This window comes from Ambystoma mexicanum, unplaced genomic scaffold (genome assembly GCF_040938575.1).
Source record: "Ambystoma mexicanum isolate Mex_15411 unplaced genomic scaffold, UKY_AmexF1_1 Mex_scaf1, whole genome shotgun sequence".
Taxonomy (NCBI): Eukaryota; Metazoa; Chordata; class Amphibia; order Caudata; family Ambystomatidae; genus Ambystoma; species Ambystoma mexicanum.
In genome coordinates this window covers 1,827,600-1,854,232 of record NW_027182324.1, presented here as the reverse complement: position 1 = coordinate 1,854,232, position 26,633 = coordinate 1,827,600, and the positions used below count along the sequence as shown (strand labels likewise).

The following is a 26,633-nucleotide window of genomic DNA, read 5'->3' as shown; positions in this document are numbered from 1 at the left end:
CTGCATTGCCCAGTGTGTGCATTGAGGAGCACATGTTCGTCTTTACTGGGGAGCAAGTTTGCACTCATGAATGTGGCAAAACATTCAAATCCGTAAGTGGGTGAACATTAAAGTCCTAGATGCTGCAAATCTCTATATCTGGATACGGAATGACTGAAAAAAGTTATGTCTCCAGTGTCAAAATGTGTGTAATGCACTAGTAATTCATTTCCTTTATTGACCAGTGAGGTAGCCATGTATGGAGGTGCTGTAGAGTGTAAATCAAGTTTCAAATGGGCAGTGATCCCTGTGCCTGGATAGCTCAGTCGGTAGAGCATCAGACTTTTAATCTGAGGGTCCAGGGTTCAAGTCCCTGTTCAGGCGTATCTTTGCTTCTTTTACAAAAAATTTAGCAGGAAATATGAATTGCTCATTCTAATATGTGCTATTTCTGATGGCATCGCAACATTGGGCAATATGACTCTAAGGTAGTGGAGTCCAGAATTCTTGGATGCTTTGCCAACATTTCAAGCATGACTGTGCTTCTAAATAGCATGAAATAACAATCTTTGTACAAAGTTTTAATATTGGGGAGACAGATTGGTCGAAAAAAAAGCAGACAGGCGCTGCTGAGATTCGAACTCAGGATCTCCTGTTTACTAGACAGGCGCTTTAACCAACTAAGCCACAGCACCTCTTTTGCATCTGATCTCCTTTCCTTCCTCATGTAATCATTTAGAAGTGAAATCCACTTTTTTTAAGGCTGGGCTTCTGTTGCAATATAACTTTACAAAATGTTTTCCAATTGACTGAAACTCCATTGCACAAAACGAGCATGTCATTAATCGTTGATTTAGAGTGGACTGCATTGCCCAGTGTGTGTATTGAGGAGCACATGTTCGCCTTTACTGGGGAGCAATTTTGCACTCATGAATGTGGCAAAACATTCAAATCCGTAAGTGGGTGAACATTAAAGTCCTAGATGCTGCAAATCTCTATATCTGGATACGGAATGACTGAAAAAAGTTATGTCTCCAGTGTCAAAATGTGTGTAATGCACTAGTAATTCATTTCCTTTATTGACCAGTGAGGTAGCCATGTATGGAGGTGCTGTAGAGTGAAAATCAAGTTTCAAATGGGCAGTGATCCCTGTGCCTGGATAGCTCAGTCGGTAGAGCATCAGACTTTTAATCTGAGGGTCCAGGGTTCAAGTCCCTGTTCAGGCGTACCTTTGCTTCTTTTACAAAAAATTAAGCAGGAAATATGAATTGCTCATTCTAATATGTGCTGTTTCTGATGGCATCGCAACCTTGGGCAATATGACTCTAAGGTAGTGGAGTCCAGAGTTCTTGGATGCTTTGCCAACATTTCAAGCCTGACTGTGCTTCTGAATAGCATGAAATAGCAATCTTTGTACAAAGTTTTAATATTGGGGAGACAGATTGGTCGAAAAAAAAGCAGACAGGCGCTGCTGAGATTCAAACTCAGGATCTCCTGTTTACTAGACAGGCGCTTTAACCAACTAAGCCACAGCACCCTTTTTGCATCTGGTCTCCTTTCCTTCCTCATGTAATCATTTAGAAGTGAAATCCACTTTTTTAAGGCTGGGCTTCTGTTGCAATATAACTTTTCAAAATGTTTTCCAATTGACTGAAACTCCATTGCACAAAACGAGCATGTCATTAATCGTCGATTTAGAGTGGACTGCATTGCCCAGTGTGTGCATTGAGGAGCACACGTTCGTCTTTACTGGGGAGCAAGTTTGCACTCATGAATGTGGCAAAACATTCAAATCCGTAAGTGGGTGAACATTAAAGTCCTAGATGCTGCAAATCTCTATATCTGGATACGGAATGACTGAAAAAAGTTATGTCTCCAGTGTCAAAATGTGTGTAATGCACTAGTAATTCATTTCCTTTATTGACCAGTGAGGTAGCCATGTATGGAGGTGCTGTAGAGTGAACATCAAGTTTCAAATGGGCAGTGATCCCTGTGCCTGGATAGCTCAGTCGGTAGAGCATCAGACTTTTAATCTGAGGGTCCAGGGTTCAAGTCCCTGTTCAGGCTTACCTTTGCTTCTTTTACAAAAAATTAAGCAGGAAATATGAATTGCTCATTCTAATATGTGCTATTTCTGATGGCATCGCAACCTTGGGCAATATGACTCTAAGGTAGTGGAGTCCAGAGTTCTTGGATGCTTTGCCAACATATCAAGCCTGACTGTGCATCTAAATAGCATGAAATAGCAATCTTTGTACAAAGTTTTAATATTGGGGAGACAGATTGGTCGAAAAAAAGCAGACAGGCGCTGCTGAGATTCGAACTCAGGATCTCCTGTTTACTAGACAGGCGCTTTAACCAACTAAGCCACAGCACCTTTTTTGCATCTGGTCTCCTTTCCTTCCTCATGTAATCATTTAGAAGTGAAATCCACTTTTTTAAGGCTGGGCTTCTGTTGCAATATAACTTTTCAAAATGTTTTCCAATTGACTGAAACTCCATTGCACAAAACGAGCATGTCATTAATCGTCGATTTAGAGTGGACTGCATTGCCCAGTGTGTGCATTGAGGAGCACATGTTCGTCTTTACTGGGGAGCAAGTTTGCACTCATGAATGTGGCAAAACATTCAAATCCGTAAGTGGGTGAACATTAAAGTCCTAGATGCTGCAAATCTCTATATCTGGATAAGGAATGACTGAAAAAAGTTATGTCTCCAGTGTCAAAATGTGTGTAATGCACTAGTAATTCATTTCCTTTATTGACCAGTGAGGTAGCCATGTATGGAGGTGCTGTAGAGTGAAAATCAAGTTTCAAATGGCAGTGATCCATCTGCCTGGATAGCTCAGTTGGTAGAGCATCAGACTTTTAATCTGAGGGTCCAGGGTTCAAGTCCCTGTTCAGGCGTACCTTTGCTTCTTTTACAAAAAATTAAGCAGGAAATATGAATTGCTCATTCTAATATGTGCTATTTCTGATGGCATCGCAACCTTGGGCAATATGACTCTAAGGTAGTGGAGTCCAGAGTTCTTGGATGCTTTGCCAACATATCAAGCCTGACTGTGCTTCTAAATAGCATGAAATAGCAATCTTTGTACAAAGTTTTAATATTGGGGAGACAGATTGGTCGAAAAAAAGCAGACAGGCGCTGCTGAGATTCGAACTCAGGATCTCCTGTTTACTAGACAGGCGCTTTAACCAACTAAGCCACAGCACCTTTTTTGCATCTGGTCTCCTTTCCTTCCTCATGTAATCATTTAGAAGTGAAATCCACTTTTTTAAGGCTGGGCTTCTGTTGCAATATAACTTTTCAAAATGTTTTCCAATTGACTGAAACTCCATTGCACAAAACGAGCATGTCATTAATCGTCGATTTAGAGTGGACTGCATTGCCCAGTGTGTGCATTGAGGAGCACATGTTCGTCTTTACTGGGGAGCAAGTTTGCACTCATTAATGTGGCAAAACATTCAAATCCGTAAGTGGGTGAACATTAAAGTCCTAGATGCTGCAAATCTCTATATCTGGATACGGAATGACTGAAAAAAGTTATGTCTCCAGTGTCAAAATGTGTGTAATGCACTAGTAATTCATTTCCTTTATTGACCAGTGAGGTAGCCATGTATGGAGGTGCTGTAGAGTGAAAATCAAGTTTCAAATGGGCAGTGATCCCTGTGCCTGGATAGCTCAGTCGGTAGAGCATCAGACTTTTAATCTGAGGGTCCAGGGTTCAAGTCCCTGTTCAGGCGTACCTTTGCTTCTTTTACAAAAAATTAAGCAGGAAATATGAATTGCTCATTCTAATATGTGCTATTTCTGATGGCATCGCAACCTTGGGCAATATGATTCTAAGGTAGTGGAGTCCAGAGTTCTTGGATGCTTTGCCAACATTTCAAGCCTGACTGTGCTTCTAAATAGCATGAAATAGCAATCTTTGTACAAAGTTTTAATATTGGGGAGACAGATTGGTCGAAAAAAAAGCAGACAGGCGCTGCTGAGATTCGAACTCAGGATCTCCTGTTTACTAGACAGGCGCTTTAACCAACTAAGCCACAGCACCTTTTTTGCATCTGGTCTCCTTTCCTTCCTCATGTAATCATTTAGAAGTGAAATCCACTTTTTTAAGGCTGGGCTTCTGTTGCAATATAACTTTTCAAAATGTTTTCCAATTGACTGAAACTCCATTGCACAAAACGAGCATGTCATTAATCGTCGATTTAGAGTGGACTGCATTGCCCAGTGTGTGCATTGAGGAGCACATGTTCGTCTTTACTGGGGAGTAAGTTTGCACTCATGAATGTGGCAAAACATTCAAATCCGTAAGTGGGTGAACATTAAAGTCCTAGATGCTGCAAATCTCTATATCTGGATACGGAATGACTGAAAAAAGTTATGTCTCCAGTGTCAAAATGTGTGTAATGCACTAGTAATTCATTTCCTTTATTGACCAGTGAGGTAGCCATGTATGGAGGTGCTGTAGAGTGAAAATCAAGTTTCAAATGGCAGTGATCCATCTGCCTGGATAGCTCAGTCGGTAGAGCATCAGACTTTTAATCTGAGGGTCCAGGGTTCAAGTCCCTGTTCAGGCGTACCTTTGCTTCTTTTACAAAAAATTAAGCAGGAAATATGAATTGCTCATTCTAATATGTGCTATTTCTGATGGCATCGCAACCTTGGGCAATATGACTCTAAGGTAGTGGAGTCCAGAGTTCTTGGATGCTTTGCCAACATATCAAGCCTGACTGTGCTTCTAAATAGCATGAAATAGCAATCTTTGTACAAAGTTTTAATATTGGGGAGACAGATTGGTCGAAAAAAAGCAGACAGGCGCTGCTGAGATTCGAACTCAGGATCTCCTGTTTACTAGACAGGTGCTTTAACCAACTAAGCCACAGCACCTTTTTTGCATCTGGTCTCCTTTCCTTCCTCCTGTAATCATTTAGAAGTGAAATCCACTTTTTTAAGGCTGGACTTCTGTTGCAATATAACTTTTCAAAATGTTTTCCAATTGACTGAAACTCCATTGCACAAAACGAGCATGTCATTAATCGTCGATTTAGAGTGGACTGCATTGCCCAGTGTGTGCATTGAGGAGCACATGTTCGTCTTTACTGGGGAGCAAGTTTGCACTCATTAATGTGGCAAAACATTCAAATCCGTAAGTGGGTGAACATTAAAGTCCTAGATGCTGCAAATCTCTATATCTGGATACGGAATGACTGAAAAAAGTTATGTCTCCAGTGTCAAAATGTGTGTAATGCACTAGTAATTCATTTCCTTTATTGACCAGTGAGGTAGCCATGTATGGAGGTGCTGTAGAGTGAAAATCAAGTTTCAAATGGCAGTGATCCATCTGCCTGGATAGCTCAGTAGGTAGGGCATCAGACTTTTAATCTGAGGGTCCAGGGTTCAAGTCCCTGTTCAGGCGTACCTTTGCTTCTTTTCCAAAAAATTAAGCAGGAAATATGAATTGCTCATTCTAATATGTGCTATTTCTGATGGCATCGCAACCTTGGGCAATATGACTCTAAGGTAGTGGAGTCCAGAGTTCTTGGATGCTTTGCCAACATTTCAAGCCTGACTGTGCTTCTAAATAGCATGAAACAGCAATCTTTGTACAAAGTTTTAATATTGGGGAGACAGATTGGTCGAAAAAAAAGCAGACAGGCGCTGCTGAGATTCAAACTCAGGATCTCCTGTTTACTAGACAGGCGCTTTAACCAACTAAGCCACAGCACCTTTTTTGCATCTGGTCTCCTTTCCTTCCTCATGTAATCATTTAGAAGTGAAATCCACTTTTTTAAGGCTGGGCTTCTGTTGCAATATAACTTTTCAAAATGTTTTCCAATTGACTGAAACTCCATTGCACAAAACGAGCATGTCATTAATCGTCGATTTAGAGTGGACTGCATTGCCCAGTGTGTGCATTGAGGAGCACATGTTCGTCTTTACTGGGGAGCAAGTTTGCACTCATGAATGTGGCAAAACATTCAAATCCGTAAGTGGGTGAACATTAAAGTCCTAGATGCTGCAAATCTCTATATCTGGATACGGAATGACTGAAAAAAGTTATGTCTCCAGTGTCAAAATGTGTGTAATGCACTAGTAATTCATTTCCTTTATTGACCAGTGAGGTAGCCATGTATGGAGGTGCTGTAGAGTGAAAATCAAGTTTCAAATGGGCAGTGATCCCTGTGCCTGGATAGCTCAGTCGGTAGAGCATCAGACTTTTAATCTGAGGGTCCAGGGTTCAAGTCCCTGTTCAGGCGTACCTTTGCTTCTTTTACAAAAAATTAAGCAGGAAATATGAATTGCTCATTCTAATATGTGCTGTTTCTGATGGCATCGCAACCTTGGGCAATATGACTCTAAGGTAGTGGAGTCCAGAGTTCTTGGATGCTTTGCCAACATTTCAAGCCTGACTGTGCTTCTAAATAGCATGAAATAGCAGTCTTTGTACAAAGTTTTAATATTGGGGAGACAGATTGGTCGAAAAAAAAGCAGACAGGCGCTGCTGAGATTCGAACTCAGGATCTCCTGTTTACTAGACAGGCGCTTTAACCAACTAAGCCACAGCACCTTTTTTGCATCTGGTCTCCTTTCCTTCCTCATGTAATCAATCAGAAGTGAAATCCACTTTTTTAACGCTGGGCTTCTGTTGCAATATAACTTTTCAAAATGTTTTCCAATTGACTGAAACTCCATTGCACAAAACGAGCATGTCATTAATCGTCGATTTAGAGTGGACTGCATTGCCCAGTGTGTGCATTGAGGAGCACATGTTCGTCTTTACTGGGGAGCAAGTTTGCACTCATGAATGTGGCAAAACATTCAAATCCGTAAGTGGGTGAACATTAAAGTCCTAGATGCTGCAAATCTCTATATCTGGATACGGAATGACTGAAAAAAGTTATGTCTCCAGTGTCAAAATGTGTGTAATGCACTAGTAATTCATTTCCTTTATTGACCAGTGAGGTAGCCATGTATGGAGGTGCTGTAGAGTGAAAATCAAGTTTCAAATGGGCAGTGATCCTTGTGCCTGGATAGCTCAGTCGGTAGAGCATCAGACTTTTAATCTGAGGGTCCAGGGTTCAAGTCCCTGTTCAGGCGTATCTTTGCTTCTTTTACAAAAAATTAAGCAGGAAATATGAATTGCTCATTCTAATATGTGCTATTTCTGATGGCATCGCAACCTTGGGCAATATGACTCTAAGGTAGTGGAGTCCAGAGTTCTTGGATGCTTTGCCAACATTTCAAGCCTGACTGTGCTTCTAAATAGCATGAAATAACAATCTTTGTACAAAGTTTTAATATTGGGGAGACAGATTGGTCGAAAAAAAAGCAGACAGGCGCTGCTGAGATTTGAACTCAGGATCTCCTGTTTACTAGACAGGCGCTTTAACCAACTAAGCCACAGCACCTCTTTTGCATCTGATCTCCTTTCCTTCCTCATGTAATCATTTAGAAGTGAAATCCACTTTTTTTAAGGCTGGGCTTCTGTTGCAATATAACTTTACAAAATGTTTTCCAATTGACTGAAACTCCATTGCACAAAACGAGCATGTCATTAATCGTTGATTTAGAGTGGACTGCATTGCCCAGTGTGTGTATTGAGGAGCACATGTTCGCCTTTACTGGGGAGCAAGTTTTCACTCATGAATGTGCCAAAACATTCAAATCCGTAAGTGGGTGAACATTAAAGTCCTAGATGCTGCAAATCTCTATATCTGGATACGGAATGACTGAAAAAAGTTATGTCTCCAGTGTCAAAATGTGTGTAATGCACTAGTAATTCATTTCCTTTATTGACCAGTGAGGTAGCCATGTATGGAGGTGCTGTAGAGTGAAAATCAAGTTTCAAATGGGCAGTGATCCCTGTGCCTGGATAGCTCAGTCGGTAGAGCATCAGACTTTTAATCTGAGGGTCCAGGGTTCAAGTCCCTGTTCAGGTGTACCTTTGCTTCTTTTACAAAAAATGAAGCAGGAAATATGAATTGCTCATTCTAATATGTGCTGTTTCTGATGGCATCGCAACCTTGGGCAATATGACTCTAAGGTAGTGGAGTCCAGAGTTCTTGGATGCTTTGCCAACATTTCAAGCCTGACTGTGCTTCTAAATAGCATGAAATAGCAGTCTGTGTACAAAGTTTTAATATTGGGGAGACAGATTGGTCGAAAAAAAAGCAGACAGGCGCTGCTGAGATTCGAACTCAGGATCTCCTGTTTACTAGACAGGCGCTTTAACCAACTAAGCCACAGCACCTTTTTTGCATCTGGTCTCCTTTCCTTCCTCATGTAATCAATCAGAAGTGAAATCCACTTTTTTAAGGCTGGGCTTCTGTTGCAATATAACTTTTCAAAATGTTTTCCAATTGACTGAAACTCCATTGCACAAAACGAGCATGTCATTAATCGTCGATTTAGAGTGGACTGCATTGCCCAGTGTGTGCATTGAGGAGCACATGTTCGTCTTTACTGGGGAGCAAGTTTGCACTCATTAATGTGGCAAAACATTCAAATCCGTAAGTGGGTGAACATTAAAGTCCTAGATGCTGCAAATCTCTATATCTGGATACGGAATGACTGAAAAAAGTTATGTCTCCAGTGTCAAAATGTGTGTAATGCACTAGTAATTCATTTCCTTTATTGACCAGTGAGGTAGCCATGTATGGAGGTGCTGTAGAGTGAAAATCAAGTTTCAAATGGGCAGTGATCCCTGTGCCTGGATAGCTCAGTCGGTAGAGCATCAGACTTTTAATCTGAGGGTCCAGGGTTCAAGTCCCTGTTCAGGCGTATCTTTGCTTCTTTTACAAAAAATTTAGCAGGAAATATGAATTGCTCATTCTAATATGTGCTATTTCTGATGGCATCGCAACCTTGGGCAATATGACTCTAAGGTAGTGGAGTCCAGAATTCTTGGATGCTTTGCCAACGTTTCAAGCCTGACTGTGCATCTAAATAGCATGAAATAACAATCTTTGTACAAAGTTTTAATATTGGGGAGACAGATTGGTCGAAAAAAAAGCAGACAGGCGCTGCTGAGATTCGAACTCAGGATCTCCTGTTTACTAGACAGGCGCTTTAACCAACTAAGCCACAGCACCTCTTTTGCATCTGATCTCCTGTCCTTCCTCATGTAATCATTTAGAAGTGAAATCCACTTTTTTTAAGGCTGGGCTTCTGTTGCAATATAACTTTACAAAATGTTTTCCAATTGACTGAAACTCCATTGCACAAAACGAGCATGTCATTAATCGTCGATTTAGAGTGGACTGCATTGCCCAGTGTGTGCATTGAGGAGCACATGTTCGTCTTTACTGGGGAGCAAGTTTGCACTCATGAATGTGGCAAAACATTCAAATCCGTAAGTGGGTGAACATTAAAGTCCTAGATGCTGCAAATCTCTATATCTGGATAAGGAATGACTGAAAAAAGTTATGTCTCCAGTGTCAAAATGTGTGTAATGCACTAGTAATTCATTTCCTTTATTGACCAGTGAGGTAGCCATGTATGGAGGTGCTGTAGAGTGAAAATCAAGTTTCAAATGGGCAGTGATCCTTGTGCCTGGATAGCTCAGTCGGTAGAGCATCAGACTTTTAATCTGAGGGTCCAGGGTTCAAGTCCCTGTTCAGGCGTACCTTTGCTTCTTTTACAAAAAATTAAGCAGGAAATATGAATTGCTCATTCTAATATGTGCTATTTCTGATGGCATCGCAACCTTGGGCAATATGACTCTAAGGTAGTGGAGTCCAGAATTCTTGGATGCTTTGCCAACATTTCAAGCCTGACTGTGCTTCTAAATAGCATGAAATAACAATCTTTGTACAAAGTTTTAATATTGGGGAGACAGATTGGTCGAAAAAAAAGCAGACAGGCGCTGCTGAGATTCGAACTCAGGATCTCCTGTTTACTAGACAGGCGCTTTAACCAACTAAGCCACAGCACCTTTTTTGCATCTGGTCTCCTTTCCTTCCTCATGTAATCATTTAGAAGTGAAATCCACTTTTTTAACGCTGGGCTTCTGTTGCAATATAACTTTTCAAAATGTTTTCCAATTGACTGAAACTTCATTGCACAAAACGAGCATGTCATTAATCGTCGATTTAGAGTGGACTGCATTGCCCAGTGTGTGCATTGAGGAGCACATGTTCGTCTTTACTGGGGAGCAAGTTTGCACTCATGAATGTGGCAAAACATTCAAATCCGTAAGTGGGTGAACATTAAAGTCCTAGATGCTGCAAATCTCTATATCTGGATACGGAATGACTGAAAAAAGTTATGTCTCCAGTGTCAAAATGTGTGTAATGCACTAGTAATTCATTTCCTTTATTGACCAGTGAGGTAGCCATGTATGGAGGTGCTGTAGAGTGAAAATCAAGTTTCAAATGGGCAGTGATCCTTGTGCCTGGATAGCTCAGTCGGTAGAGCATCAGACTTTTAATCTGAGGGTCCAGGGTTCAAGTCCCTGTTCAGGCGTATCTTTGCTTCTTTTACAAAAAATTAAGCAGGAAATATGAATTGCTCATTCTAACATGTGCTATTTCTGATGGCATCGCAACCTTGGGCAATATGACTCTAAGGTAGTGGAGTCCAGAGTTCTTGGATGCTTTGCCAACATTTCAAGCCTGACTGTGCTTCTAAATAGCATGAAATAACAATCTTTGTACAAAGTTTTAATATTGGGGAGACAGATTGGTCGAAAAAAAAGCAGACAGGCGCTGCTGAGATTCGAACTCAGGATCTCCTGTTTACTAGACAGGCGCTTTAACCAACTAAGCCACAGCACCTCTTTTGCATCTGATCTCCTTTCCTTCCTCATGTAATCATTTAGAAGTGAAATCCACTTTTTTTAAGGCTGGGCTTCTGTTGCAATATAACTTTACAAAATGTTTTCCAATTGACTGAAACTCCATTGCACAAAACGAGCATGTCATTAATCGTTGATTTAGAGTGGACTGCATTGCCCAGTGTGTGTATTGAGGAGCACATGTTCGCCTTTACTGGGGAGCAAGTTTTCACTCATGAATGTGCCAAAACATTCAAATCCGTAAGTGGGTGAACATTAAAGTCCTAGATGCTGCAAATCTCTATATCTGGATACGGAATGACTGAAAAAAGTTATGTCTCCAGTGTCAAAATGTGTGTAATGCACTAGTAATTCATTTCCTTTATTGACCAGTGAGGTAGCCATGTATGGAGGTGCTGTAGAGTGAAAATCAAGTTTCAAATGGGCAGTGATCCCTGTGCCTGGATAGCTCAGTCGGTAGAGCATCAGACTTTTAATCTGAGGGTCCAGGGTTCAAGTCCCTGTTCAGGTGTACCTTTGCTTCTTTTACAAAAAATGAAGCAGGAAATATGAATTGCTCATTCTAATATGTGCTGTTTCTGATGGCATCGCAACCTTGGGCAATATGACTCTAAGGTAGTGGAGTCCAGAGTTCTTGGATGCTTTGCCAACATTTCAAGCCTGACTGTGCTTCTAAATAGCATGAAATAGCAGTCTTTGTACAAAGTTTTAATATTGGGGAGACAGATTGGTCGAAAAAAAAGCAGACAGGCGCTGCTGAGATTCGAACTCAGGATCTCCTGTTTACTAGACAGGCGCTTTAACCAACTAAGCCACAGCACCTTTTTTGCATCTGGTCTCCTTTCCTTCCTCATGTAATCAATCAGAAGTGAAATCCACTTTTTTAAGGCTGGGCTTCTGTTGCAATATAACTTTTCAAAATGTTTTCCAATTGACTGAAACTCCATTGCACAAAACGAGCATGTCATTAATCGTCGATTTAGAGTGGACTGCATTGCCCAGTGTGTGCATTGAGGAGCACATGTTCGTCTTTACTGGGGAGCAAGTTTGCACTCATGAATGTGGCAAAACATTCAAATCCGTAAGTGGGTGAACATTAAAGTCCTAGATGCTGCAAATCTCTATATCTGGATACGGAATGACTGAAAAAAGTTATGTCTCCAGTGTCAAAATGTGTGTAATGCACTAGTAATTCATTTCCTTTATTGACCAGTGAGGTAGCCTTGTATGGAGGTGCTGTAGAGTGAAAATCAAGTTTCAAATGGGCAGTGATCCTTGTGCCTGGATAGCTCAGTCGGTAGAGCATCAGACTTTTAATCTGAGGGTCCAGGGTTCAAGTCCCTGTTCAGGCGTACCTTTGCTTCTTTTACAAAAAATTAAGCAGGAAATATGAATTGCTCATTCTAATATGTGCTATTTCTGATGGCATCGCAACCTTGGGCAATATGACTCTAAGGTAGTGGAGTCCAGAGTTCTTGGATGCTTTGCCAACATTTCAAGCCTGACTGTGCTTCTAAATAGCATGAAACAGCAATCTTTGTACAAAGTTTTAATATTGGGGAGACAGATTGGTCGAAAAAAAAGCAGACAGGCGCTGCTGAGATTCGAACTCAGGATATCCTGTTTACTAGACAGGCTCTTTAACCAACTAAGCCACAGCACCTTTTTTGCATCTGGTCTCCTTTCCTTCCTCATGTAATCATTTAGAAGTGAAATCCACTTTTTTAAGGCTGGGCTTCTGTTGCAATATAACTTTTCAAAATGTTTTCCAATTGACTGAAACTCCATTGCACAAAACGAGCATGTCATTAATCGTCGATTTAGAGTGGACTGCATTGCCCAGTGTGTGCATTGAGGAGCACATGTTCGTCTTTACTGGGGAGCAAGTTTGCACTCATGAATGTGGCAAAACATTCAAATCCGTAAGTGGGTGAACATTAAAGTCCTAGATGCTGCAAATCTCTATATCTGGATAAGAATTACTGAAAAAAGTTATGTCTCCAGTGTCAAAATGTGTGTAATGCACTAGTAATTCATTTCCTTTATTGACCAGTGAGGTAGCCATGTATGGAGGTGCTGTAGAGTGAAAATCAAGTTTCAAATGGGCAGCGATCCCTGTGCCTGGATAGCTCAGTCGGTAGAGCATCAGACTTTTAATCTGAGGGTCCAGGGTTCAAGTCCCTGTTCAGGCGTACCTTTGCTTCTTTTACAAAAAATTTAGCAGGAAATATGAATTGCTCATTCTAATATGTGCTATTTCTGATGGCATCGCAACCTTGGGCAATATGACTCTAAGGTAGTGGAGTCCAGAATTCTTGGATGCTTTGCCAACATTTCAAGCCTGACTGTGCTTCTAAATAGCATGAAATAACAATCTTTGTACAAAGTTTTAATATTGGGGAGACAGATTGGTCGAAAAAAAAGCAGACAGGCGCTGCTGAGATTCGAACTCAGGATCTCCTGTTTACTAGACAGGCGCTTTAACCAACTAAGCCACAGCACCTCTTTTGCATCTGATCTCCTTTCCTTCCTCATGTAATCATTTAGAAGTGAAATCCACTTTTTTTAAGGCTGGGCTTCTGTTGCAATATAACTTTACAAAATGTTTTCCAATTGACTGAAACTCCATTGCACAAAACAAGCATGTCATTAATCGTTGATTTAGAGTGGACTTCATTGCCCAGTGTGTGTATTGAGGAGCACATGTTCGCCTTTACTGGGGAGCAATTTTGCACTCATGAATGTGGCAAAACATTCAAATCCGTAAGTGGGTGAACATTAAAGTCCTAGATGCTGCAAATCTCTATATCTGGATACGGAATGACTGAAAAAAGTTATGTCTCCAGTGTCAAAATGTGTGTAATGCACTAGTAATTCATTTCCTTTATTGACCAGTGAGGTAGCCATGTATGGAGGTGCTGTAGAGTGAAAATCAAGTTTCAAATGGGCAGTGATCCTTGTGCCTGGATAGCTCAGTCGGTAGAGCATCAGACTTTTAATCTGAGGGTCCAGGGTTCAAGTCCCTGTTCAGGCGTACCTTTGCTTCTTTTACAAAAAATTAAGCAGGAAATATGAATTGCTCATTCTAATATGTGCTATTTCTGATGGCATCGCAACCTTGGGCAATATGATTCTAAGGTAGTGGAGTCCAGAGTTCTTGGATGCTTTGCCAACATTTCAAGCCTGACTGTGCTTCTAAATAGCATGAAATAGCAATCTTTGTACAAAGTTTTAATATTGGGGAGACAGATTGGTCGAAAAAAAAGCAGACAGGCGCTGCTGAGATTCGAACTCAGGATCTCCTGTTTACTAGACAGGCGCTTTAACCAACTAAGCCACAGCACCTTTTTTGCATCTGGTCTCCTTTCCTTCCTCATGTAATCATTTAGAAGTGAAATCCACTTTTTTAAGGCTGGGCTTCTGTTGCAATATAACTTTTCAAAATGTTTTCCAATTGACTGAAACTCCATTGCACAAAACGAGCATGTCATTAATCGTCGATTTAGAGTGGACTGCATTGCCCAGTGTGTGCATTGAGGAGCACATGTTCGTCTTTACTGGGGAGCAAGTTTGCACTCATGAATGTGGCAAAACATTCAAATCCGTTAGTGGGTGAACATTAAAGTCCTAGATGCTGCAAATCTCTATATCTGGATACGGAATGACTGAAAAAAGTTATGTCTCCAGTGTCAAAATGTGTGTAATGCACTAGTAATTCATTTCCTTTATTGACCAGTGAGGTAGCCATGTATGGAGGTGCTGTAGAGTGAAAATCAAGTTTCAAATGGGCAGTGATCCTTGTGCCTGGATAGCTCAGTAGAGCATCAGACTTTTAATCTGAGGGTCCAGGGTTCAAGTCCCTGTTCAGGCGTATCTTTGCTTCTTTTACAAAAAATTTAGCAGGAAATATGAATTGCTCATTCTAATATGTGCTATTTCTGATGGCATCGCAACATTGGGCAATATGACTCTAAGGTAGTGGAGTCCAGAATTCTTGGATGCTTTGCCAACATTTCAAGCATGACTGTGCTTCTAAATAGCATGAAATAACAATCTTTGTACAAAGTTTTAATATTGGGGAGACAGATTGGTCGAAAAAAAAGCAGACAGGCGCTGCTGAGATTCGAACTCAGGATCTCCTGTTTACTAGACAGGCGCTTTAACCAACTAAGCCACAGCACCTCTTTTGCATCTGATCTCCTTTCCTTCCTCATGTAATCATTTAGAAGTGAAATCCACTTTTTTTAAGGCTGGGCTTCTGTTGCAATATAACTTTACAAAATGTTTTCCAATTGACTGAAACTCCATTGCACAAAACGAGCATGTCATTAATCGTTGATTTAGAGTGGACTGCATTGCCCAGTGTGTGTATTGAGGAGCACATGTTCGCCTTTACTGGGGAGCAATTTTGCACTCATGAATGTGGCAAAACATTCAAATCCGTAAGTGGGTGAACATTAAAGTCCTAGATGCTGCAAATCTCTATATCTGGATACGGAATGACTGAAAAAAGTTATGTCTCCAGTGTCAAAATGTGTGTAATGCACTAGTAATTCATTTCCTTTATTGACCAGTGAGGTAGCCATGTATGGAGGTGCTGTAGAGTGAAAATCAAGTTTCAAATGGGCAGTGATCCCTGTGCCTGGATAGCTCAGTCGGTAGAGCATCAGACTTTTAATCTGAGGGTCCAGGGTTCAAGTCCCTGTTCAGGCGTACCTTTGCTTCTTTTACAAAAAATTAAGCAGGAAATATGAATTGCTCATTCTAATATGTGCTGTTTCTGATGGCATCGCAACCTTGGGCAATATGACTCTAAGGTAGTGGAGTCCAGAGTTCTTGGATGCTTTGCCAACATTTCAAGCCTGACTGTGCTTCTAAATAGCATGAAATAACAATCTTTGTACAAAGTTTTAATATTGGGGAGACAGATTGGTCGAAAAAAAAGCAGACAGGCGCTGCTGAGATTCAAACTCAGGATCTCCTGTTTACTAGACAGGCGCTTTAACCAACTAAGCCACAGCACCTTTTTTGCATCTGGTCTCCTTTCCTTCCTCATGTAATCAATCAGAAGTGAAATCCACTTTTTTAAGGCTGGGCTTCTGTTGCAATATAACTTTTCAAAATGTTTTCCAATTGACTGAAACTCCATTGCACAAAACGAGCATGTCATTAATCGTCGATTTAGAGTGGACTGCATTGCCCAGTGTGTGCATTGAGGAGCACACGTTCGTCTTTACTGGGGAGCAAGTTTGCACTCATGAATGTGGCAAAACATTCAAATCCGTAAGTGGGTGAACATTAAAGTCCTAGATGCTGCAAATCTCTATATCTGGATACGGAATGACTGAAAAAAGTTATGTCTCCAGTGTCAAAATGTGTGTAATGCACTAGTAATTCATTTCCTTTATTGACCAGTGAGGTAGCCATGTATGGAGGTGCTGTAGAGTGAACATCAAGTTTCAAATGGGCAGTGATCCCTGTGCCTGGATAGCTCAGTCGGTAGAGCATCAGACTTTTAATCTGAGGGTCCAGGGTTCAAGTCCCTGTTCAGGCGTACCTTTGCTTCTTTTACAAAAAATTAAGCAGGAAATATGAATTGCTCATTCTAATATGTGCTATTTCTGATGGCATCGCAACCTTGGGCAATATGACTCTAAGGTAGTGGAGTCCAGAGTTCTTGGATGCTTTGCCAACATATCAAGCCTGACTGTGCTTCTAAATAGCATGAAATAGCAATCTTTGTACAAAGTTTTAATATTGGGGAGACAGATTGGTCGAAAAAAAGCAGACAGGCGCTGCTGAGATTCGAACTCAGGATCTCCTGTTTACTAGACAGGCGCTTTAACCAACTAAGCCACAGCACCTTTTTTGCATCTGGTCTCCTTTCCTTCCTCATGTAATCATTTAGAAGTGAAATCCACTTTTTTAAGGCTGGGCTTCTGTTGCAATATAACTTTTCAAAATGTTTTCCAATTGACTGAAACTCTATTGCACAAAACGAGCATGTCATTAATCGTCGATTTAGAGTGGACTGCATTGCCCAGTGTGTGCATTGAGGAGCACATGTTCGTCTTTACTGGGGAGCAAGTTTGCACTCATTAATGTGGCAAAACATTCAAATCCGTAAGTGGGTGAACATTAAAGTCCTAGATGCTGCAAATCTCTATATCTGGATACGGAATGACTGAAAAAAGTTATGTCTCCAGTGTCAAAATGTGTGTAATGCACTAGTAATTCATTTCCTTTATTGACCAGTGAGGTAGCCATGTATGGAGGTGCTGTAGAGTGAAAATCAAGTTTCAAATGGGCAGTGATCCCTGTGCCTGGATAGCTCAGTCGGTAGAGCATCAGACTTTTAATCTGAGGGTCCAGGGTTCAAGTCCCTGTTCAGGCGTATCTTTGCTTCTTTTACAAAAAATTTAGCAGGAAATATGAATTGCTCATTCTAATATGTGCTATTTCTGATGGCATCGCAACCTTGGGCAATATGACTCTAAGGTAGTGGAGTCCAGAATTCTTGGATGCTTTGCCAACGTTTCAAGCCTGACTGTGCATCTAAATAGCATGAAATAACAATCTTTGTACAAAGTTTTAATATTGGGGAGACAGATTGGTCGAAAAAAAAGCAGACAGGCGCTGCTGAGATTCGAACTCAGGATCTCCTGTTTACTAGACAGGCGCTTTAACCAACTAAGCCACAGCACCTCTTTTGCATCTGATCTCTTTTCCTTCCTCATGTAATCATTTAGAAGTGAAATCCACTTTTTTTAAGGCTGGGCTTCTGTTGCAATATAACTTTACAAAATGTTTTCCAATTGACTGAAACTCCATTGCACAAAACGAGCATGTCATTAATCGTTGATTTAGAGTGGACTGCATTGCCCAGTGTGTGTATTGAGGAGCACATGTTCGCCTTTACTGGGGAGCAATTTTGCACTCATGAATGTGGCAAAACATTCAAATCCGTAAGTGGGTGAACATTAAAGTCCTAGATGCTGCAAATCTCTATATCTGGATACGGAATGACTGAAAAAAGTTATGTCTCCAGTGTCAAAATGTGTGTAATGCACTAGTAATTCATTTCCTTTATTGACCAGTGAGGTAGCCATGTATGGAGGTGCTGTAGAGTGAAAATCAAGTTTCAAATGGGCATTGATCCCTGTGCCTGGATAGCTCAGTCGGTAGAGCATCAGACTTTTAATCTGAGGGTCCAGGGTTCAAGTCCCTGTTCAGGCGTACCTTTGCTTCTTTTACAAAAAATTAAGCAGGAAATATGAATTGCTCATTCTAATATGTGCTGTTTCTGATGGCATCGCAACCTTGGGCAATATGACTCTAAGGTAGTGGAGTCCAGAGTTCTTGGATGCTTTGCCAACATTTCAAGCCTGACTGTGCTTCTGAATAGCATGAAATAGCAATCTTTGTACAAAGTTTTAATATTGGGGAGACAGATTGGTCGAAAAAAAAGCAGACAGGCGCTGCTGAGATTCAAACTCAGGATCTCCTGTTTACTAGACAGGCGCTTTAACCAACTAAGCCACAGCACCTTTTTTGCATCTGGTCTCCTTTCCTTCCTCATGTAATCAATCAGAAGTGAAATCCACTTTTTTAAGGCTGGGCTTCTGTTGCAATATAACTTTTCAAAATGTTTTCCAATTGACTGAAACTCCATTGCACAAAACGAGCATGTCATTAATCGTCGATTTAGAGTGGACTGCATTGCCCAGTGTGTGCATTGAGGAGCACACGTTCGTCTTTACTGGGGAGCAAGTTTGCACTCATGAATGTGGCAAAACATTCAAATCCGTAAGTGGGTGAACATTAAAGTCCTAGATGCTGCAAATCTCTATATCTGGATACGGAATGACTGAAAAAAGTTATGTCTCCAGTGTCAAAATGTGTGTAATGCACTAGTAATTCATTTCCTTTATTGACCAGTGAGGTAGCCATGTATGGAGGTGCTGTAGAGTGAACATCAAGTTTCAAATGGGCAGTGATCCCTGTGCCTGGATAGCTCAGTCGGTAGAGCATCAGACTTTTAATCTGAGGGTCCAGGGTTCAAGTCCCTGTTCAGGCGTACCTTTGCTTCTTTTACAAAAAATTAAGCAGGAAATATGAATTGCTCATTCTAATATGTGCTATTTCTGATGGCATCGCAACCTTGGGCAATATGACTCTAAGGTAGTGGAGTCCAGAGTTCTTGGATGCTTTGCCAACATATCAAGCCTGACTGTGCTTCTAAATAGCATGAAATAGCAATCTTTGTACAAAGTTTTAATATTGGGGAGACAGATTGGTCGAAAAAAAGCAGACAGGCGCTGCTGAGATTCGAACTCAGGATCTCCTGTTTACTAGACAGGCGCTTTAACCAACTAAGCCACAGCACCTTTTTTGCATCTGGTCTCCTTTCCTTCCTCATGTAATCATTTAGAAGTGAAATCCACTTTTTTAAGGCTGGGCTTCTGTTGCAATATAACTTTTCAAAATGTTTTCCAATTGACTGAAACTCCATTGCACAAAACGAGCATGTCATTAATCGTCGATTTAGAGTGGACTGCATTGCCCAGTGTGTGCATTGAGGAGCACATGTTCGTCTTTACTGGGGAGCAAGTTTGCACTCATTAATGTGGCAAAACATTCAAATCCGTAAGTGGGTGAACATTAAAGTCCTAGATGCTGCAAATCTCTATATCTGGATACGGAATGACTGAAAAAAGTTATGTCTCCAGTGTCAAAATGTGTGTAATGCACTAGTAATTCATTTCCTTTATTGACCAGTGAGGTAGCCATGTATGGAGGTGCTGTAGAGTGAAAATCAAGTTTCAAATGGGCAGTGATCCCTGTGCCTGGATAGCTCAGTCGGTAGAGCATCAGACTTTTAATCTGAGGGTCCAGGGTTCAAGTCCCTGTTCAGGCGTATCTTTGCTTCTTTTACAAAAAATTTAGCAGGAAATATGAATTGCTCATTCTAATATGTGCTATTTCTGATGGCATCGCAACCTTGGGCAATATGACTCTAAGGTAGTGGAGTCCAGAATTCTTGGATGCTTTGCCAACGTTTCAAGCCTGACTGTGCATCTAAATAGCATGAAATAACAATCTTTGTACAAAGTTTTAATATTGGGGAGACAGATTGGTCGAAAAAAAAGCAGACAGGCGCTGCTGAGATTCGAACTCAGGATCTCCTGTTTACTAGACAGGCGCTTTAACCAACTAAGCCACAGCACCTCTTTTGCATCTGATCTCCTGTCCTTCCTCATGTAATCATTTAGAAGTGAAATCCACTTTTTTTAAGGCTGGGCTTCTGTTGCAATATAACTTTACAAAATGTTTTCCAATTGACTGAAACTCCATTGCACAAAACGAGCATGTCATTAATCGTCGATTTAGAGTGGACTGCATTGCCCAGTGTGTGCATTGAGGAGCACATGTTCGTCTTTACTGGGGAGCAAGTTTGCACTCATGAATGTGGCAAAACATTCAAATCCGTAAGTGGGTGAACATTAAAGTCCTAGATGCTGCAAATCTCTATATCTGGATAAGGAATGACTGAAAAAAGTTATGTCTCCAGTGTCAAAATGTGTGTAATGCACTAGTAATTCATTTCCTTTATTGACCAGTGAGGTAGCCATGTATGGAGGTGCTGTAGAGTGAAAATCAAGTTTCAAATGGCAGTGATCCATCTGCCTGGATAGCTCAGTTGGTAGAGCATCAGACTTTTAATCTGAGGGTCCAGGGTTCAAGTCCCTGTTCAGGCGTACCTTTGCTTCTTTTACAAAAAATTAAGCAGGAAATATGAATTGCTCATTCTAATATGTGCTATTTCTGATGGCATCGCAACCTTGGGCAATATGACTCTAAGGTAGTGGAGTCCAGAGTTCTTGGATGCTTTGCCAACATATCAAGCCTGACTGTGCTTCTAAATAGCATGAAATAGCAATCTTTGTACAAAGTTTTAATATTGGGGAGACAGATTGGTCGAAAAAAAGCAGACAGGCGCTGCTGAGATTCGAACTCAGGATCTCCTGTTTACTAGACAGGCGCTTTAACCAACTAAGCCACAGCACCTTTTTTGCATCTGGTCTCCTTTCCTTCCTCATGTAATCATTTAGAAGTGAAATCCACTTTTTTAAGGCTGGGCTTCTGTTGCAATATAACTTTTCAAAATGTTTTCCAATTGACTGAAACTCCATTGCACAAAACGAGCATGTCATTAATCGTCGATTTAGAGTGGACTGCATTGCCCAGTGTGTGCATTGAGGAGCACATGTTCGTCTTTACTGGGGAGCAAGTTTGCACTCATTAATGTGGCAAAACATTCAAATCCGTAAGTGGGTGAACATTAAAGTCCTAGATGCTGCAAATCTCTATATCTGGATACGGAATGACTGAAAAAAGTTATGTCTCCAGTGTCAAAATGTGTGTAATGCACTAGTAATTCATTTCCTTTATTGACCAGTGAGGTAGCCATGTATGGAGGTGCTGTAGAGTGAAAATCAAGTTTCAAATGGGCAGTGATCCCTGTGCCTGGATAGCTCAGTCGGTAGAGCATCAGACTTTTAATCTGAGGGTCCAGGGTTCAAGTCCCTGTTCAGGCGTACCTTTGCTTCTTTTACAAAAAATTAAGCAGGAAATATGAATTGCTCATTCTAATATGTGCTATTTCTGATGGCATCGCAACCTTGGGCAATATGATTCTAAGGTAGTGGAGTCCAGAGTTCTTGGATGCTTTGCCAACATTTCAAGCCTGACTGTGCTTCTAAATAGCATGAAATAGCAATCTTTGTACAAAGTTTTAATATTGGGGAGACAGATTGGTCGAAAAAAAAGCAGACAGGCGCTGCTGAGATTCGAACTCAGGATCTCCTGTTTACTAGACAGGCGCTTTAACCAACTAAGCCACAGCACCTTTTTTGCATCTGGTCTCCTTTCCTTCCTCATGTAATCATTTAGAAGTGAAATCCACTTTTTTAAGGCTGGGCTTCTGTTGCAATATAACTTTTCAAAATGTTTTCCAATTGACTGAAACTCCATTGCACAAAACGAGCATGTCATTAATCGTCGATTTAGAGTGGACTGCATTGCCCAGTGTGTGCATTGAGGAGCACATGTTCGTCTTTACTGGGGAGTAAGTTTGCACTCATGAATGTGGCAAAACATTCAAATCCGTAAGTGGGTGAACATTAAAGTCCTAGATGCTGCAAATCTCTATATCTGGATACGGAATGACTGAAAAAAGTTATGTCTCCAGTGTCAAAATGTGTGTAATGCACTAGTAATTCATTTCCTTTATTGACCAGTGAGGTAGCCATGTATGGAGGTGCTGTAGAGTGAAAATCAAGTTTCAAATGGCAGTGATCCATCTGCCTGGATAGCTCAGTCGGTAGAGCATCAGACTTTTAATCTGAGGGTCCAGGGTTCAAGTCCCTGTTCAGGCGTACCTTTGCTTCTTTTACAAAAAATTAAGCAGGAAATATGAATTGCTCATTCTAATATGTGCTATTTCTGATGGCATCGCAACCTTGGGCAATATGACTCTAAGGTAGTGGAGTCCAGAGTTCTTGGATGCTTTGCCAACATATCAAGCCTGACTGTGCTTCTAAATAGCATGAAATAGCAATCTTTGTACAAAGTTTTAATATTGGGGAGACAGATTGGTCGAAAAAAAGCAGACAGGCGCTGCTGAGATTCGAACTCAGGATCTCCTGTTTACTAGACAGGTGCTTTAACCAACTAAGCCACAGCACCTTTTTTGCATCTGGTCTCCTTTCCTTCCTCCTGTAATCATTTAGAAGTGAAATCCACTTTTTTAAGGCTGGACTTCTGTTGCAATATAACTTTTCAAAATGTTTTCCAATTGACTGAAACTCCATTGCACAAAACGAGCATGTCATTAATCGTCGATTTAGAGTGGACTGCATTGCCCAGTGTGTGCATTGAGGAGCACATGTTCGTCTTTACTGGGGAGCAAGTTTGCACTCATTAATGTGGCAAAACATTCAAATCCGTAAGTGGGTGAACATTAAAGTCCTAGATGCTGCAAATCTCTATATCTGGATACGGAATGACTGAAAAAAGTTATGTCTCCAGTGTCAAAATGTGTGTAATGCACTAGTAATTCATTTCCTTTATTGACCAGTGAGGTAGCCATGTATGGAGGTGCTGTAGAGTGAAAATCAAGTTTCAAATGGCAGTGATCCATCTGCCTGGATAGCTCAGTAGGTAGGGCATCAGACTTTTAATCTGAGGGTCCAGGGTTCAAGTCCCTGTTCAGGCGTACCTTTGCTTCTTTTCCAAAAAATTAAGCAGGAAATATGAATTGCTCATTCTAATATGTGCTATTTCTGATGGCATCGCAACCTTGGGCAATATGACTCTAAGGTAGTGGAGTCCAGAGTTCTTGGATGCTTTGCCAACATTTCAAGCCTGACTGTGCTTCTAAATAGCATGAAACAGCAATCTTTGTACAAAGTTTTAATATTGGGGAGACAGATTGGTCGAAAAAAAAGCAGACAGGCGCTGCTGAGATTCAAACTCAGGATCTCCTGTTTACTAGACAGGCGCTTTAACCAACTAAGCCACAGCACCTTTTTTGCATCTGGTCTCCTTTCCTTCCTCATGTAATCATTTAGAAGTGAAATCCACTTTTTTAAGGCTGGGCTTCTGTTGCAATATAACTTTTCAAAATGTTTTCCAATTGACTGAAACTCCATTGCACAAAACGAGCATGTCATTAATCGTCGATTTAGAGTGGACTGCATTGCCCAGTGTGTGCATTGAGGAGCACATGTTCGTCTTTACTGGGGAGCAAGTTTGCACTCATGAATGTGGCAAAACATTCAAATCCGTAAGTGGGTGAACATTAAAGTCCTAGATGCTGCAAATCTCTATATCTGGATACGGAATGACTGAAAAAAGTTATGTCTCCAGTGTCAAAATGTGTGTAATGCACTAGTAATTCATTTCCTTTATTGACCAGTGAGGTAGCCATGTATGGAGGTGCTGTAGAGTGAAAATCAAGTTTCAAATGGGCAGTGATCCCTGTGCCTGGATAGCTCAGTCGGTAGAGCATCAGACTTTTAATCTGAGGGTCCAGGGTTCAAGTCCCTGTTCAGGCGTACCTTTGCTTCTTTTACAAAAAATTAAGCAGGAAATATGAATTGCTCATTCTAATATGTGCTGTTTCTGATGGCATCGCAACCTTGGGCAATATGACTCTAAGGTAGTGGAGTCCAGAGTTCTTGGATGCTTTGCCAACATTTCAAGCCTGACTGTGCTTCTAAATAGCATGAAATAGCAGTCTTTGTACAAAGTTTTAATATTGGGGAGACAGATTGGTCGAAAAAAAAGCAGACAGGCGCTGCTGAGATTCGAACTCAGGATCTCCTGTTTACTAGACAGGCGCTTTAACCAACTAAGCCACAGCACCTTTTTTGCATCTGGTCTCCTTTCCTTCCTCATGTAATCAATCAGAAGTGAAATCCACTTTTTTAAGGCTGGGCTTCTGTTGCAATATAACTTTTCAAAATGTTTTCCAATTGACTGAAACTCCATTGCACAAAACGAGCATGTCATTAATCGTCGATTTAGAGTGGACTACATTGCCCAGTGTGTGCATTGAGGAGCACATGTTCGTCTTTACTGGGGAGCAAGTTTGCACTCATGAATGTGGCAAAACATTCAAATCCGTTAGTGGGTGAACATTAAAGTCCTAGATGCTGCAAATCTCTATATCTGGATACGGAATGACTGAAAAAAGTTATGTCTCCAGTGTCAAAATGTGTGTAATGCACTAGTAATTCATTTCCTTTATTGACCAGTGAGGTAGCCATGTATGGAGGTGCTGTAGAGTGAAAATCAAGTTTCAAATGGGCAGTGATCCTTGTGCCTGGATAGCTCAGTCGGTAGAGCATCAGACTTTTAATCTGAGGGTCCAGGGTTCAAGTCCCTGTTCAGGCGTACCTTTGCTTCTTTTACAAAAAATTAAGCAGGAAATATGAATTGCTCATTCTAATATGTGCTATTTCTGATGGCATCGCAACCTTGGGCAATATGACTCTAAGGTAGTGGAGTCCAGAATTCTTGGATGCTTTGCCAACATTTCAAGCCTGACTGTGCTTCTAAATAGCATGAAATAACAATCTTTGTACAAAGTTTTAATATTGGGGAGACAGATTGGTCGAAAAAAAAGCAGACAGGCGCTGCTGAGATTCGAACTCAGGATCTCCTGTTTACTAGACAGGCGCTTTAACCAACTAAGCCACAGCACCTTTTTTGCATCTGGTCTCCTTTCCTTCCTCATGTAATCATTTAGAAGTGAAATCCACTTTTTTAACGCTGGGCTTCTGTTGCAATATAACTTTTCAAAATGTTTTCCAATTGACTGAAACTCCATTGCACAAAACGAGCATGTCATTAATCGTCGATTTAGAGTGGACTGCATTGCCCAGTGTGTGCATTGAGGAGCACATGTTCGTCTTTACTGGGGAGCAAGTTTGCACTCATGAATGTGGCAAAACATTCAAATCCGTAAGTGGGTGAACATTAAAGTCCTAGATGCTGCAAATCTCTATATCTGGATACGGAATGACTGAAAAAAGTTATGTCTCCAGTGTCAAAATGTGTGTAATGCACTAGTAATTCATTTCCTTTATTGACCAGTGAGGTAGCCATGTATGGAGGTGCTGTAGAGTGAAAATCAAGTTTCAAATGGGCAGTGATCCTTGTGCCTGGATAGCTCAGTCGGTAGAGCATCAGACTTTTAATCTGAGGGTCCAGGGTTCAAGTCCCTGTTCAGGCGTATCTTTGCTTCTTTTACAAAAAATTAAGCAGGAAATATGAATTGCTCATTCTAATATGTGCTATTTCTGATGGCATCGCAACCTTGGGCAATATGACTCTAAGGTAGTGGAGTCCAGAGTTCTTGGATGCTTTGCCAACATTTCAAGCCTGACTGTGCTTCTAAATAGCATGAAATAACAATCTTTGTACAAAGTTTTAATATTGGGGAGACAGATTGGTCGAAAAAAAAGCAGACAGGCGCTGCTGAGATTTGAACTCAGGATCTCCTGTTTACTAGACAGGCGCTTTAACCAACTAAGCCACAGCACCTCTTTTGCATCTGATCTCCTTTCCTTCCTCATGTAATCATTTAGAAGTGAAATCCACTTTTTTTAAGGCTGGGCTTCTGTTGCAATATAACTTTACAAAATGTTTTCCAATTGACTGAAACTCCATTGCACAAAACGAGCATGTCATTAATCGTTGATTTAGAGTGGACTGCATTGCCCAGTGTGTGTATTGAGGAGCACATGTTCGCCTTTACTGGGGAGCAAGTTTTCACTCATGAATGTGCCAAAACATTCAAATCCGTAAGTGGGTGAACATTAAAGTCCTAGATGCTGCAAATCTCTATATCTGGATACGGAATGACTGAAAAAAGTTATGTCTCCAGTGTCAAAATGTGTGTAATGCACTAGTAATTCATTTCCTTTATTGACCAGTGAGGTAGCCATGTATGGAGGTGCTGTAGAGTGAAAATCAAGTTTCAAATGGGCAGTGATCCCTGTGCCTGGATAGCTCAGTCGGTAGAGCATCAGACTTTTAATCTGAGGGTCCAGGGTTCAAGTCCCTGTTCAGGTGTACCTTTGCTTCTTTTACAAAAAATGAAGCAGGAAATATGAATTGCTCATTCTAATATGTGCTGTTTCTGATGGCATCGCAACCTTGGGCAATATGACTCTAAGGTAGTGGAGTCCAGAGTTCTTGGATGCTTTGCCAACATTTCAAGCCTGACTGTGCTTCTAAATAGCATGAAATAGCAGTCTGTGTACAAAGTTTTAATATTGGG

General features: G+C 40.9%; 25 non-coding genes across 25 annotated transcripts; all 25 read left to right on the top strand.

The window, feature by feature from the left end:
- Nucleotides 1-290: 290 nt before the first annotated feature.
- On the top strand, nucleotides 291-363 carry TRNAK-UUU (transfer RNA lysine (anticodon UUU)). The gene has a single exon. It is a non-coding gene; the product is annotated as a tRNA-Lys (tRNA).
- Nucleotides 364-1,132: 769 nt separating this feature from the next.
- On the top strand, nucleotides 1,133-1,205 carry TRNAK-UUU (transfer RNA lysine (anticodon UUU)). Its single transcript has one exon. It is a non-coding gene; the product is annotated as a tRNA-Lys (tRNA).
- Nucleotides 1,206-2,812: 1,607 nt separating this feature from the next.
- TRNAK-UUU (transfer RNA lysine (anticodon UUU)) lies at nucleotides 2,813-2,885 on the top strand. The gene has a single exon. It is a non-coding gene; the product is annotated as a tRNA-Lys (tRNA).
- A 767-nt stretch (nucleotides 2,886-3,652) lies between these two features.
- TRNAK-UUU (transfer RNA lysine (anticodon UUU)) lies at nucleotides 3,653-3,725 on the top strand. The gene has a single exon. It is a non-coding gene; the product is annotated as a tRNA-Lys (tRNA).
- Nucleotides 3,726-4,492: 767 nt separating this feature from the next.
- Nucleotides 4,493-4,565, top strand: TRNAK-UUU (transfer RNA lysine (anticodon UUU)). The gene has a single exon. It is a non-coding gene; the product is annotated as a tRNA-Lys (tRNA).
- A 1,607-nt stretch (nucleotides 4,566-6,172) lies between these two features.
- Nucleotides 6,173-6,245, top strand: TRNAK-UUU (transfer RNA lysine (anticodon UUU)). The gene has a single exon. It is a non-coding gene; the product is annotated as a tRNA-Lys (tRNA).
- A 768-nt stretch (nucleotides 6,246-7,013) lies between these two features.
- Nucleotides 7,014-7,086, top strand: TRNAK-UUU (transfer RNA lysine (anticodon UUU)). The gene has a single exon. It is a non-coding gene; the product is annotated as a tRNA-Lys (tRNA).
- A 1,610-nt stretch (nucleotides 7,087-8,696) lies between these two features.
- On the top strand, nucleotides 8,697-8,769 carry TRNAK-UUU (transfer RNA lysine (anticodon UUU)). The gene has a single exon. It is a non-coding gene; the product is annotated as a tRNA-Lys (tRNA).
- Nucleotides 8,770-9,538: 769 nt separating this feature from the next.
- On the top strand, nucleotides 9,539-9,611 carry TRNAK-UUU (transfer RNA lysine (anticodon UUU)). The gene has a single exon. It is a non-coding gene; the product is annotated as a tRNA-Lys (tRNA).
- Nucleotides 9,612-10,379: 768 nt separating this feature from the next.
- Nucleotides 10,380-10,452, top strand: TRNAK-UUU (transfer RNA lysine (anticodon UUU)). The gene has a single exon. It is a non-coding gene; the product is annotated as a tRNA-Lys (tRNA).
- Nucleotides 10,453-12,062: 1,610 nt separating this feature from the next.
- Nucleotides 12,063-12,135, top strand: TRNAK-UUU (transfer RNA lysine (anticodon UUU)). Its single transcript has one exon. It is a non-coding gene; the product is annotated as a tRNA-Lys (tRNA).
- A 767-nt stretch (nucleotides 12,136-12,902) lies between these two features.
- Nucleotides 12,903-12,975, top strand: TRNAK-UUU (transfer RNA lysine (anticodon UUU)). Its single transcript has one exon. It is a non-coding gene; the product is annotated as a tRNA-Lys (tRNA).
- A 769-nt stretch (nucleotides 12,976-13,744) lies between these two features.
- On the top strand, nucleotides 13,745-13,817 carry TRNAK-UUU (transfer RNA lysine (anticodon UUU)). Its single transcript has one exon. It is a non-coding gene; the product is annotated as a tRNA-Lys (tRNA).
- A 1,606-nt stretch (nucleotides 13,818-15,423) lies between these two features.
- TRNAK-UUU (transfer RNA lysine (anticodon UUU)) lies at nucleotides 15,424-15,496 on the top strand. The gene has a single exon. It is a non-coding gene; the product is annotated as a tRNA-Lys (tRNA).
- A 768-nt stretch (nucleotides 15,497-16,264) lies between these two features.
- Nucleotides 16,265-16,337, top strand: TRNAK-UUU (transfer RNA lysine (anticodon UUU)). Its single transcript has one exon. It is a non-coding gene; the product is annotated as a tRNA-Lys (tRNA).
- Nucleotides 16,338-17,104: 767 nt separating this feature from the next.
- Nucleotides 17,105-17,177, top strand: TRNAK-UUU (transfer RNA lysine (anticodon UUU)). Its single transcript has one exon. It is a non-coding gene; the product is annotated as a tRNA-Lys (tRNA).
- Nucleotides 17,178-17,946: 769 nt separating this feature from the next.
- Nucleotides 17,947-18,019, top strand: TRNAK-UUU (transfer RNA lysine (anticodon UUU)). Its single transcript has one exon. It is a non-coding gene; the product is annotated as a tRNA-Lys (tRNA).
- Nucleotides 18,020-18,787: 768 nt separating this feature from the next.
- TRNAK-UUU (transfer RNA lysine (anticodon UUU)) lies at nucleotides 18,788-18,860 on the top strand. The gene has a single exon. It is a non-coding gene; the product is annotated as a tRNA-Lys (tRNA).
- A 767-nt stretch (nucleotides 18,861-19,627) lies between these two features.
- TRNAK-UUU (transfer RNA lysine (anticodon UUU)) lies at nucleotides 19,628-19,700 on the top strand. The gene has a single exon. It is a non-coding gene; the product is annotated as a tRNA-Lys (tRNA).
- Nucleotides 19,701-20,468: 768 nt separating this feature from the next.
- TRNAK-UUU (transfer RNA lysine (anticodon UUU)) lies at nucleotides 20,469-20,541 on the top strand. The gene has a single exon. It is a non-coding gene; the product is annotated as a tRNA-Lys (tRNA).
- A 767-nt stretch (nucleotides 20,542-21,308) lies between these two features.
- Nucleotides 21,309-21,381, top strand: TRNAK-UUU (transfer RNA lysine (anticodon UUU)). The gene has a single exon. It is a non-coding gene; the product is annotated as a tRNA-Lys (tRNA).
- A 767-nt stretch (nucleotides 21,382-22,148) lies between these two features.
- TRNAK-UUU (transfer RNA lysine (anticodon UUU)) lies at nucleotides 22,149-22,221 on the top strand. Its single transcript has one exon. It is a non-coding gene; the product is annotated as a tRNA-Lys (tRNA).
- A 1,607-nt stretch (nucleotides 22,222-23,828) lies between these two features.
- Nucleotides 23,829-23,901, top strand: TRNAK-UUU (transfer RNA lysine (anticodon UUU)). The gene has a single exon. It is a non-coding gene; the product is annotated as a tRNA-Lys (tRNA).
- A 768-nt stretch (nucleotides 23,902-24,669) lies between these two features.
- On the top strand, nucleotides 24,670-24,742 carry TRNAK-UUU (transfer RNA lysine (anticodon UUU)). The gene has a single exon. It is a non-coding gene; the product is annotated as a tRNA-Lys (tRNA).
- Nucleotides 24,743-25,510: 768 nt separating this feature from the next.
- TRNAK-UUU (transfer RNA lysine (anticodon UUU)) lies at nucleotides 25,511-25,583 on the top strand. The gene has a single exon. It is a non-coding gene; the product is annotated as a tRNA-Lys (tRNA).
- The last annotated feature ends 1,050 nt before the right edge of the window (nucleotides 25,584-26,633 follow it).